The sequence below is a fragment of the Phyllobates terribilis genome, unplaced genomic scaffold, assembly GCF_046119375.1.
Source record: "Phyllobates terribilis strain yellow unplaced genomic scaffold, ASM4611937v1 Scaffold_11__3_contigs__length_659146591, whole genome shotgun sequence".
NCBI lineage: Eukaryota > Metazoa > Chordata > Amphibia > Anura > Dendrobatidae > Phyllobates > Phyllobates terribilis.
The window spans coordinates 297,434,831-297,447,150 of record NW_027362771.1 but is presented as its reverse complement, the minus strand read 5'-3'; the positions used below and the strand labels follow the sequence as shown (position 1 = coordinate 297,447,150).

The 12,320-nt window shown below is 40.9% G+C and overlaps 1 long non-coding RNA gene across 1 annotated transcript in view; it reads right to left on the bottom strand.

Moving 5' to 3' along the window:
* Positions 1 to 10,941: 10,941 nt before the first annotated feature.
* The window catches only part of LOC141165102 (uncharacterized), a 76,769-nt gene continuing 75,390 nt past the window's right edge, over positions 10,942 to 12,320 (bottom strand). Inside the window, exon 2 of the long non-coding RNA XR_012251058.1 lies at positions 10,942 to 11,277. This is a non-coding gene — a long non-coding RNA (uncharacterized lncRNA). The remainder of the gene's footprint in view (positions 11,278 to 12,320) is intronic.

Below are 12,320 nucleotides of genomic sequence, written 5' to 3'. Positions count from 1 at the left end.
CTTCGTCACCATCAGCTCCAGAGGATCTGCACCGCAGCGGCGGCCCCATATAGCCGCATACCACATTTACTTTTCCCCTTTTATTGACCGCCCTGGGTCACGGACCAGGTCACCGCCACTGTGACATCCCCCAGCACCGATCGGCCCGGCTACCGAGTACCCCACGGTCCAGGGGGCGCGTCATATGCACGACTCCCTTAACACTTTGGTATTGTACCGCGTTCCAAATTATTATGCAAATGCTATTCTTTCTTTGATTTTGTTAAATGGTCAATACAAATGAGTCAGTATTATGTTCAAATCAATTGTTAGAGTTTGGAAAAACCTCTCAATGATAAAAGTTGTTTTTTTTCAAATCTAAAAAAAAATTCAAAATGCACTGTTGCAAATTATTATGCACAACAGAGTTTGCAAACATTTTATAGGCTGTAAAGACCTGAAAATAGTCATTTGTTGAATCTGCAGCATTAACAGGTCACATTTACTGAAATCAAAAGCTTTTTCAATCAAAAACATCTTAATAGGTAAAGTTACATGTTAACATAGGACCCCCTTCTTTGATATCACCTCTACAATTCTTGCTACCATGGAACTTGTGAGTTTTGGATAGTTTCTGCTTGAATTTCTTTGCAGGATGTCAGAGTAGCCTCCCAGAGCTGCTGTTTTGATGTGAATAACCTCCCATCATCATAGATCTTTTGCTTGAGGATACTCCAAAGGTTCTCAATAGGGTGGAGGTCAGGGAAGGATGGTGGCCATACCATGAGTTTCTCTCCATTTATCCCAATAGCAGCCAATAACCAAGAGGAATTCTTTGTTGCACGAGATGATGCATTGTCATGCATGAAAATGATTTTGCTATGGATGGCACAGTTCTTCTTTTTGTACCATGGAAGAAAGTGGTCAGTCAGAAACTCTATATCAGTTATTACTGCTGTGATGCATTTTATTTTTGAGGATACTGTTTTCAGTGGGGGGGGGCTTCTGTTACTGTGCAGGGCGACAATATGTCACTTTTTTCTTCATCTGGTATAGTGTAGAAGTTGGGGAAAGATTGGGGAATATGCTCTGGAAACTGCTCTAGATAACTGTGTTATTTCCTGCAGAGACGAGTCCTGGCTAGAAGTGATGGCAGTCTGTGCTGGCTGTACAAGAAAAGCTAAAACGAAGGACTTCAACTAGAGACGTCACGAGTGAGTCAGTGTGTTACCTATACACTGACACTATACACTTCATTCTATACACAGGGCTCCTATGTATAATGTCACTGGTGATCACTGTAATACCTGTACACTATACACTATATACAGAGCTTCTGTGCATAATGTCACTGGTGATCATTGTATTACGTGTACACTGACACTATATACAGAGTTCCTATGTATAATGTCACTGGTGATCACTGTATTACCTGTGCACTGACACCATATACAGAGCTCCTGTGTATAATGTCACTGGTGATCCCTGTATTACCTGTACAAATAGACTATACACTGTATATTATGTACAGAGCTACAGAGCTCTTGTGTATAATGGCACTTATGGTAATATTATGAGGGTCAGTCAATAAGTAATGCCTCCTATTTTTTTTCTCCTTTTTAATTGGCAAGAAATTCAAATGCAATTACATAGGTTGAAAACCACAACATTAACGATTAATTTGTCACTTTTCAATATAATCTCCATCCATTTCCACAGTCTTGGTCCACCGTTTAATAAGGGCATGTATTCCAGCATGGTAAAAAGCATTCTTGAGACCCACCGTGCACAAACTTTTCTGTATCCCAGTTGTCCAATAATTTTCATCACACTGCCTTTACTGAGGCAGATAATACCACACAATTCATCTGCAGTCACCCGGCGGTCACCACGAATGTGGTCATCGACTCGCTTGGAGTCACTGCGGTTACTGGCCTGCCACTCCGCATTTTGTCAGCCAACGGTGATGGCCCTTCAGCTGTGTTACAGCGACTAACCCATCGTCTAACAGTACTGACATCCACTGTTGCATCACCGTACACATTTTTCAGTCTCTCATGAATTCGAATGGGCGTTTCACCTTCTGCATGCAAGAATTCAATCACAGAACGTTGTCTAATACGAACATCAATGTCAGCCATTTTGCAAACGGATACAGTCCTGCCACCTGTTGGTGCAGGAAGTTGCAATTGCTGTGGATTGGAGAAGAAGGTTTGCGGAATTGTGCCAAATTCGAAAATTTAACATAACTACCTTATTTAAGGAGAAAAAAATAGGAGGCATTACTTATTGACTGACCCTCGTAGTATTGTGTTTTTTTTACTAATGATCAGTATTGTAGTAGTCAGTCACTATGTCATGGTAATATGTGGTCCGGCCATGGTGTGGCGATATTTGTTCCTTGTATATGGTATTATTTGGTCACTATGTGGTGGTAATATGTGGTATGGTCATGACGTGACTGTATTTGTTCCTTGTATGTGACATTATTCAGTCACTATGTGGTGGTAATATGTGGTCTGGTTATGGTGTGGCGGTATTCTTTGAATGTGGTATTATTCGGTCACTATGTGGTGGTAATATGTGGTCTGGTAATGGACGATGTGGCAGTATTTGTCCCTTGTATGTGGTATTATTGGTCATTTTTAAAAAATGTATGTGACACATTCCCTTAAAGAAAAATAAAGAAAAATATACTTAAAAAGAGTATTGAGTATTATAAGTAATGTTTAATAGGTTAGAGTAGAGTAGGGCCCAGCCAGAAGAGTATACCTTGTCCTGGTAGCAGCTTCAGAAATCTTTTGGCCAAAACAAATGCTGCTGGCTATGTATGTGATGTGTTGTTCGATGGTAACTCTTAATGTGAGATTCGTGAGGATGTGGTGCAGAAGTGGAGTTTTTCCAAGAGTGGGCAGTGGGACTGTGGAAGGTTCGAGGGGTGGAGATGGAACTGGGGTTGAGGCGGAGCTGGGGTTGAGGTGGAGCTGAGGTGGAGCCTGGGGCGGAGTCTCAGGGGGGCCCAAAAATTTTGCCAGTATGGGGCCCTGAAATTCCTGGTGGCAGCCCTGCTCTATATACTTTGTTGAGGTAATTGTTGCACCTTCAGGAACCCTAAAGGGGTCTACCAGCTCTCTCCCCATGATTCTGGCTAAAAACATAATTCTGCCACCTCCTTGCTAATGTTGCAGCCTTGTTGGGTCATGGTGGCCATCCACTACTCCATCCATCTGAAGCATCCAGGTTTGCACAGCACTCATCAGTAAACAATACTGTTTCAAAATTAGTTTTCGTGTAGGTCTGGGCCCACTGCGACCGTTTCTGCTTGTGAGCACTGCTTAGGGGTGGCCGAATAGTAGGTTTATGCACAACTGCAAGCCACTGGGGATCCTACACCTTGAGGTTCACAGGACTTCAGAGGCAGCAGCAACTTCAATTACCTGTTTTCTGCTTTGCAATGATATTTTAGCAGCTGTTCTCTTAATCAGATGAATTTGTCTGACAGAGAACTTCCTTATTATACCTTTATCTGCATGAACCCACCTGTGCTCTGTATCAGCCACAAATTTTGTCACTGTACGATGATCACGCTTAAGTTTTCATGAAATATCTAATGTTTTCATACCTTGTCCAAGGCATTGCATTATTTGTTGCTTTTCTTTGTAATATCCCTTGAAACCTGTAGCCTGCTTAAAAATGTGGAACGTCATTCTTAAGTAGTTTTCCTTTAATTGGTCTCACCTGGCAAACTAGTCATTGACACACTCCACAACGTCCCAGAGTTCCAATTTTCATTTGGAAATCAAAGTCCCAGAGTCTGGAGGAAGAGTGGAGAGGCACATAATCCAAGTTGCTTGAGGTCTAGTGTGAAGTTTCCACAATCAGTGATGGTTTGGGGAGCCATGTCATCTTCTGGTGTAGGTCCACTGAGTTTCATCAAGACCAAAGTCAGCGCAGCCGTCTACCAGGAAATTTTAGAGCACTTCATGCTTCCCTCTGCCGACAAGCTTTTTGGAGATGGAAATTTCATTCTCCAGCAGGACTTGGCGCCTGTCCACACTGCCAAGAGTACCAATACCTGGTTTAAAAACAACAGTATCACTGGGCTTGATTGACCAGCAAACTCACCTGACCTTAACCCCATAGAGAATCTATGGGGCATTGTCAAGAGGAAGATGAGAGACACCAGACCCAACAATGCAGACGAGCTGAAAGCTGCTATCAAAGCAACCTGGGCTTCCATAACACCTCAGCAATGCTGATCCCCTCCATGCCACGCCGCATTGATGCAGTAATTGATGCAAAAGGAGCCCCGACCAAGTATTGAGTGCATTTACTGAACATACATTTCAGTAGGCCAACATTTCGGATGTTAAAATCCTTTTTCAAGCTGCTGATATAAAGTATTCTAATTTACTGAGATAATGACTTTTGTGTTTTCATTGGCTGTAATCCATAATCATCAACATTAACAGAAATAAACACTTGAAATAGATCACTCTGTGTGTAATGACTCTATATAATATATGAGTTTCACTTTTTGTATTGAAGAACTGAAATAAATTAACTTTTTGATGATATTTTAATTTAGTGAGATGCACCTGTATGTATATTGGTTTAACTTTAACAAATATGCCTCATTCTGAATAAAAAATTTGATAGGTGTGTGTGGCCACTGTTAGTGTAAGTAGAAAAAAACAGTAAAAAAAAAAAAGCCCCAATGCAGTGCAAGCGTCTGATGTCTTACAAGCATTAAACCACAAGGAATGTAAATGGTCAAAGCTGAGTGATAAACTGACACTACATCTTGTTCTTTCTTTACAATACACAGGAAACTATTCAGAAATCTGACGCCACTATTGAGAAGTGTGATTTCCTGCAATAAGATAAAATCGAAATGAAAATTGAATATAAAAGACTGAAAAAGGGCAAAGTATAATAAAATGAGTACACAGCCCTGAGACGTGACATTTTACTCTAATGGGCTGTCCATTCAGAGGCCAAAAAATAACATTAATAAACAATGGATATAAAGACGTTTGACCCTTCTGGGTCAAAAATAGAACATACATAAATGTGTACTAACTTTAGATATGAGCTGCGATAAACCAGCAGGCAATCTGTTCTGTATATTCAGGATATAATCTCTTTGGGAAGCCAGTAATATAGTTTAATTTTAACAGCCAGACAACAGAAATAGTTTTTAAGTTAAAAAAAATGGGCAAAAGATATTCAGTTTCACAGGGTGAGGTTAACTTTTACAAATGTTACAATATTTTCATGCTGGGTGGGTTATTATCTGGATGCAAACAGATCAAAGTGCAAGTGGGTACAAACAACCACAATGATAAACATAAAGGAATCCCATTTACAGTATGTAGTCATTCAACTAAATAGTTATATCGTAACTCTCGAGAAAAGAATGGACCACACATTCAAATATTATACTTTCCGTCTTTGAATCAGTCACAGAAGAGGTTATTCAGCTCCTTGCTTCCTCTCGCCCTACTATCTACAACAGTGGCCTTATTCCTCTCACCTCTATCCTCTCTTTCTTCCAGGATCTTTCCCTCATCCTTCAAACACGCCACCTTTAACCCATTACTAAGAAAGCTCCCTTGAGCAGAACTCCTCTGCTAACTACAGGCCTGTCTCTAATCTCCCCTTTATCTCTAAACTATTGTAACGCTTGGTCCAATCTAATTCGCTATCTCTCAGACAACTCTCTTCTTGACCCTTTACAATCCTCTTTCCGTTCTTTAAACTCTACTGAAACTGCCCTTACTAAAGACTCCATTGCTCTAACAGCTAAATCTAATGGTCACTACTCTCTGCTGATTCTCCTTAAGCAGAATATATACTTATCACTCTTACACACAAAGCTCTCCACAGTTCTGCACTGTCCTACATCTCCTCCCTCATCTCTGTCTACCAACCTACCCATCTTCTTCGTTCCACTTATGAGATAAGACTAACATCCTCTATAATCTGAACCTTCTACTCCCATCTCCAGAACTACTCTTGTGCTGCTCCAATTTTCTGGAATGTGCTACCTTAGACAATCCGAATATGTACAATTTCAATATGTTAATATCTACAATTGTGTTTTAAGGCACAGATTCAAGTGTGCCTTAAAACACATTTCTTTAGACTGACCTATCACCTCACTTTACTAATCTAATTAATTATCCCCTGTTCTCTCTTCTACGCACTCCGTAGCACTTTGTATCTATACTTGTGCATATGCTGACTGATGAGTCATGCGTCTGGTTTCGAACCCTTGAGCCTGTGCTTTGTGGTCGGCTTCCCTGTCTGCAGAGACACAGTAGATACATCTTTTCTGTGGCTGTTTTGTTTCTGTTATCCTTGCTCCAGTCTTTTTAGGGTAACAGGTGTTTTCATTTAGTCATTTGTCTGCCCTACCACCTTTCAGGTATGGCTTTATATGCTTTTCCAATGCTGGTGATAATATCATTTGGATATCCAGCCATATTGCTGTAGTTTATTTCAGTCAATGAGAGACCAGCTAGGGTTTAGTGACCTCAAAGGTGGGAGTGGTAGCACTCCAGTTTCTTGGGGTATTTTTGTTGTTGTTTGTTTATATTCATCACCTCATTAGTACCCTATATACAGTTAGGTCCAGAAATATTTGGACAGTGACCAAAACATATTAATATGTAGCTACATCTTTTTCAAGGGACCAAAGGTAACATAGTAACTTAGGTTGAATAAAGACCTAGGTCCATCAACCTACACCAAAGGTAATTGGACAATTATCTCAAAAGCTCTTTAATGGGCTGTATGGGCTATCCCCACATTAATCCATCATCAATTAAGCAGGCAAAGGGTCTGAAGTTGATTCCAGGTGTGGCATTTGCATTTGGAAGCTGCAGCTGTAAACCCACAACAGGCGGTCAAAGGAGCTCTCAATGGAATTGAAATGGTCCATCATTAGGCTTCAAAAAAGGAAGAAATACATCAGCGAGATAGCAGAAATATTTGTAATGGCCAAATCAACAGCTAAGTACATTCTGCAACAAAAAGAGTGCACTGGTGAGCTTGAGAACTAAAAAAAAAGACCTGGATGTCCACAGAAAACAACAGTGGTGGATGCTTGCGGAATTCTTTCCATGGTGAAGAAAAAACCCTGTCACTTCATCCACCTGAGGGAAGAACACTCTGTAGAAAGTAGATATTTCAGTATCTAAGTGTATCATAAAGAGAAGACTTCATGAGAGCAAATACAGAGGTTTCACTGCTAGTGCAAACCATTAGTCAGCCTTAAAAATAGATTAGACTTTTCTAAAAAAAAAAAATCTATAAAAGCCAGCCCAATTCTGTAAAAGCATTCTTTGGACAGATGAAACTAAAATCATCTTGTACAAGGATTATGGAAAGAGGAAAGTATGGAGAAGGCTCGGAACAGCTCATTATCCATCCAAAACACACTACATCCTCTATAAAACATGGTGGAGGCAGTGTGATGGCATGGATATGCATGGCTTCCAATGGCTGAAGACAGAAGCAGCCGGATGAATTCTGAAGTGTACAGGGCGATACTTTCTGCTCAGATTTAACCAACTGCAGCATGGCTAATTGGACGGCACTTCACAGTACAGATGGACATTGACCCAAAACATACTGCGAAAGTAACCTAGGAATTTTTTAAGGCAAAGAAGTGGAATATTCTGCAATAGCCGAGTCAATCACCAGATCTCAACCCCATTGAGTATGCATTTCACACACTTTAGAGAAAACTTAAGGCAGAAAGATCCACAAGCAAGAAATAACTGAAGTCAGCTGCAAGGACTGACAAAGCATCAAAAACAAGGAAACCCAGCATTTGGTGATGTCCATGGCTTCCAGACTTTAGACTAACATTGCCTGCAAAGGATTCTCTACAAAGTATTAAAAATTAACATTTTATTTATGATAAAGTTAATTTGTCCAATTACTTTTGAGCCCCTGAAATCAGGAGACTTAGTAGAAAAATGGTTGCAATTCCTAAACGTTTCACAGGATATTTTTGTTAAACCCCTTTAATTAAACCTGAAGTCTTCACTTCAATTGTATCTTGGTTCCTTCATTTTAAATCCAAAATAATGGCAAGCAGAATCCAAATCATGAAGATTCGGTCACTGCCCAAATATTTCTGGACCTAGCAATATATAATTCAGGTAGTATTATGTAATTAAGAGGTGTGTGCATTTTAATGAATAAGGTGCATATCAATCCAGCAGTCCAAATCATTAATACCCATTGCCTTCCCAATGTGGGTGTGGTAGAGACATGTGTGAACATTTTAAAAGTGGAAAACATACATATTTTGCATGAATGGTAATAAAAATGCATATGACGCGCCCCCCGGGGCCGTAGGGTACTCGGTAGCCAGGCCGGTCCTGTATTGGGGTAGTCACGGTGGCAGTGACCCGGTCCATGGCCCAGGGCGGTCAAAATAAAGAACAGTCAATTGGGGAAATAAAGATTTTGGGATAATGTTCGTGACGCCACCCGTGGTATGCGGCTATATGGGGCCGCCGCTGCGGTGCAGATCCACTGGGGCTGATGGTGATGCAGCAAAGATAATTCAGCTCTCCACGGGCAGAGCTAGGCCCCAGGGCAGTATATTTGATGGATGTTGTAGATGTTGCTGGTGTAGTGCAAGGCACGTGGCGCAGCAATTAGGCAAGGACACAGTGGGGTGCAGTCTTCAAATATTTACTCACAGTTGTCAAGCTGCTCCAGGTTACACTTTGCGGATTATAACCGCCCACGTCATCCTGTGTCCTCAGGGGAAGTGATCCAGCCAACTCTCAGATAATTTGGGTGCACTTGAATGGGATCCCTTTCTTATGTACCTTCCTAGGTCGTCTCTCTGCGCTGGCCGCGGGCCTTGTTGGGCGACATCCTCTGAGTCCCATTGGTACTATATCGCCACCTTTTCAGCGATTATGTGTGGATTGTGGCTACGGCACTTGAAGATACCGCAACCTCTGGTTTTCTAGCTGAGCCTTAAAGTACTCCACTAGTCTGGGGCTGGTCCCCTACTGCGGCCTGATCCCTCCACGGTCAGCGTGAACGCAGGCGCACGGGTGGACTCTGCACTCGCCGTGCCCCTAGGATCCCCTCTATATCTGGAGCCTTTCTCACTGCTCTTGTCTTCTCTCCTCACTCTCCTACTGGACCCCTTTTACTGGGCCCCCTTGCCGTCTGGACCTTACTCCACACACTCCTCCCTTGCTCCCCTGAGCAGAACTGGACTCGACTCCACTGCTCCCCTGAGCAGGACTCCTAGATCTTTCCACCCTTCCTTTTATACTGTTCTCTCAGTGCTCCCCTGAACTTCTTCCTCCTCCCACACCCACTACATGGTTCCCTCTCTTTTGGTTCCCCCCCCTTCCAGCCAGGGACAGGCTCAGCAGTGACCAAGTGCATCTTGCCCCTCCTGCTGGTCTGGAGTGGTGTAGTGTAGGATGTAGGTATGTGGGTCTTGGGTTGTGCTCCATCCTTACCTGCGAGTGGGGTACCACACCTCTGGCTGAGATGCAGTACCTCTGTGGCAACTGGACCCGCAGGGGCTCCACACATACTTATGCAATGAATTTGTATCAATAAAGCCATACCTCTATCAAATGAATATACATTATTGCACAATTTAATATCTTTCTGCCGGATCTGCTCAATCATTTCTTCTATTTCATTGTTATACTGTAATTAATGATTACTGTTCCGTGTCACATACCAGATGTTTGTAGATTCACTAAGCTGAAATTTGATAGGGACTTCCTCTGACATCCATGCCGATATCTGTCCCCTATACCCCTGTTTTGCTCATTGGCCAATGCAGAGTTACTGTGCAGTAGCCCTATTTTATTTTTGGGACTTGTGGCTCTGTCCAGTCCAGAAGCTATGAGGTTAATCCTGTTAGTTTTGCTTTATTCTTGTTTTCAGCACTGGCTAGGGCTGTTCACTATATGAACCCTGGGTAGTCGGCTCCCATTACCAGTCAATGTTTGTGCTACCTTGCTTTACCTGTGTTCTGTGCATCTGTTATTTCATCCTGATTTATATTGTTCTCTGAACTTGGCTAGTTTATTGACGTTTCTATTGCCTGACGATTTTAAACTTGCCGTTTCTCCTGTATCTGACTTGGCTACCTGACTATCTTTCTTGCCAGCTAGCACCACTGAGAAGCAGCTGACTCTGTTTCCCTATCCCAGAAAGACTCCTGTGTAAGCCCAGATCCCTGTACAGAGGTTAAAGGGTGAGGTGAAGCCCAGGGCAACCCCTGGGTTCTGGAAAACAAAGTAGCTTGCACCAAGCCTTTTCGTAGTAGCCATTTTTGAGCAGCCAGTTGACCATGAACAGTTCCCTCGCGACACTTCCTTAGTTTTTACCCTTTGACCTCTATACAGAGACCTGGACTTCTCTACTTTGCCCCTGGCTGCGGTCCATGGTATGGTCTTGCATGGGTGGTGGTTTGCAGTAAGAAAAAGTGTAGCCAAGATAAAAATAGAGAATCAGTCATGTAAAGGAGAACATAAGTAAAGCTGTGGTTAGAATTCTGGGAGGCGCACAAGAACCGAGTGACAAAACTAGGAATTAGATAAAAGACAAGATGAGACTAGGTTCAACATTGTTTGTTTGCAGACATATAATGTATTCATAGGACGTAAACGTCAAAAGTGGACTCAAGCTTCTGCCACGCGTCAAATTATATTATTTTGAATTTAAACGTCCATCTTTGTCCATCTAGGGCCATCATTTTTTTTATGTTAACCTTTTTTATATTCCTTTTCAACTAGTTTTTACTGGTATAGAAAATGTTTATGTTTTCGATGTAATGAAACTTACTGCTATATATTTGGATACATCAAGTATTGAGAATCATGGAGAAAAAATGTATATATCTTTTTTTTTTGTATGTTTCTTTGTACATCTCAAAAAAATACAATACAACATTAATCTGGCAAAATGTAGACAAAATAAATTTTTTTGATGTCTTGTCCATTTTATTCTATGGATACATAGCGATATACATAGAAATACAGTTTTTTTGCAGTTCAGGCATATATGTCCAAAAGAACGTACTGCATAAATTTAAAACTAGCCTTAGAGATATGCTGGGGTCAATATCAAGTCAAAGTTCTCAATAGAATTCATTATGGAGCAAGAAAAACATTGTGCTTCACTTTCCAGGCAGTGTCTGGTTTTATAAAGCCCCCTTATGAAGTCATGATGAAGTCCTGAAACTGGAAGAGCCGGGTACATGATCTGGAACCTTTGAGATGCTGCTTATTGCTGTAAAAAAACATTGAGAGAAGAAAGTAAAGATGACCAAATGGAAACGCAGTATTGAAGGAACTATGATAAGACAAAGTGTTCCTGCATTGTTAACTTATGGAAAATAAATCAAGTATTTACTAAATCAGATATGTCAGGAGAGCTGGACTATGACCCAGTGCTCCAATATACTGTGGTACACACAGAAAATAACATATTGGGAAAATATCCAAATATTTGTAAAATTTTCTGTGTTAGCACAATTTTTGTTCACGTTGTTATTATTATTGTATTTTCTGAAAGTTGAATTATTAACAAATTGTCGCTATTTTCATGTTTTATATCTGCCTATAAATTGTTGTACCCACTAGTTCTATATAAATCTACTCACATACCAGCACACGACTGGCCATGAAATGTGACCCTGGGTAAATACTGCCAAATACGTAACACAGAACAAGATAGGTGCGACAGAGAGTCTACAACTTTGGGCTAGAAACGGATTTCTATATTCTGAGCTGTATCTGATCCAGGAATTTACATTGCTCATGTGAATATTGCATTCTTCATTCTCATATTACCTTACAGATCTGGATAGATTGCACACGTGGGACTTCCCATAACTGTGATACGATTAAGGCATTTGTTCAATGCTCAAAGTTCCAAGCAAATAACTAAATTAATCTTTTGCATTCACTGCATTTTGAACACATCAAACTAGAGTTTATGTCTAAACAGTTACGTGTTAATACATTATTCAAAGTGCTAAAAACTATGTAAATTATATTTATCCAAAGATACAGTATTTATATTCTTATTGTAGTAGTACATAGTTTATTACACATATGGATGCATCCTGTAACCCATTGCGCTGGAAATTGCAGCACAGCCACATTCAGTTGGGTGGTCATTGTGCAAAAAAACACTGTAAAGTAATGGCATATTCTAAAACTTCACTTTACTAAAACAGCATAGCTAATTTCTGACAAAACAGCATCAAATATGTCCACAGATTGTGCATGTTATTGCTGCTCAACCACATTCAACCATGGAATGGCAGA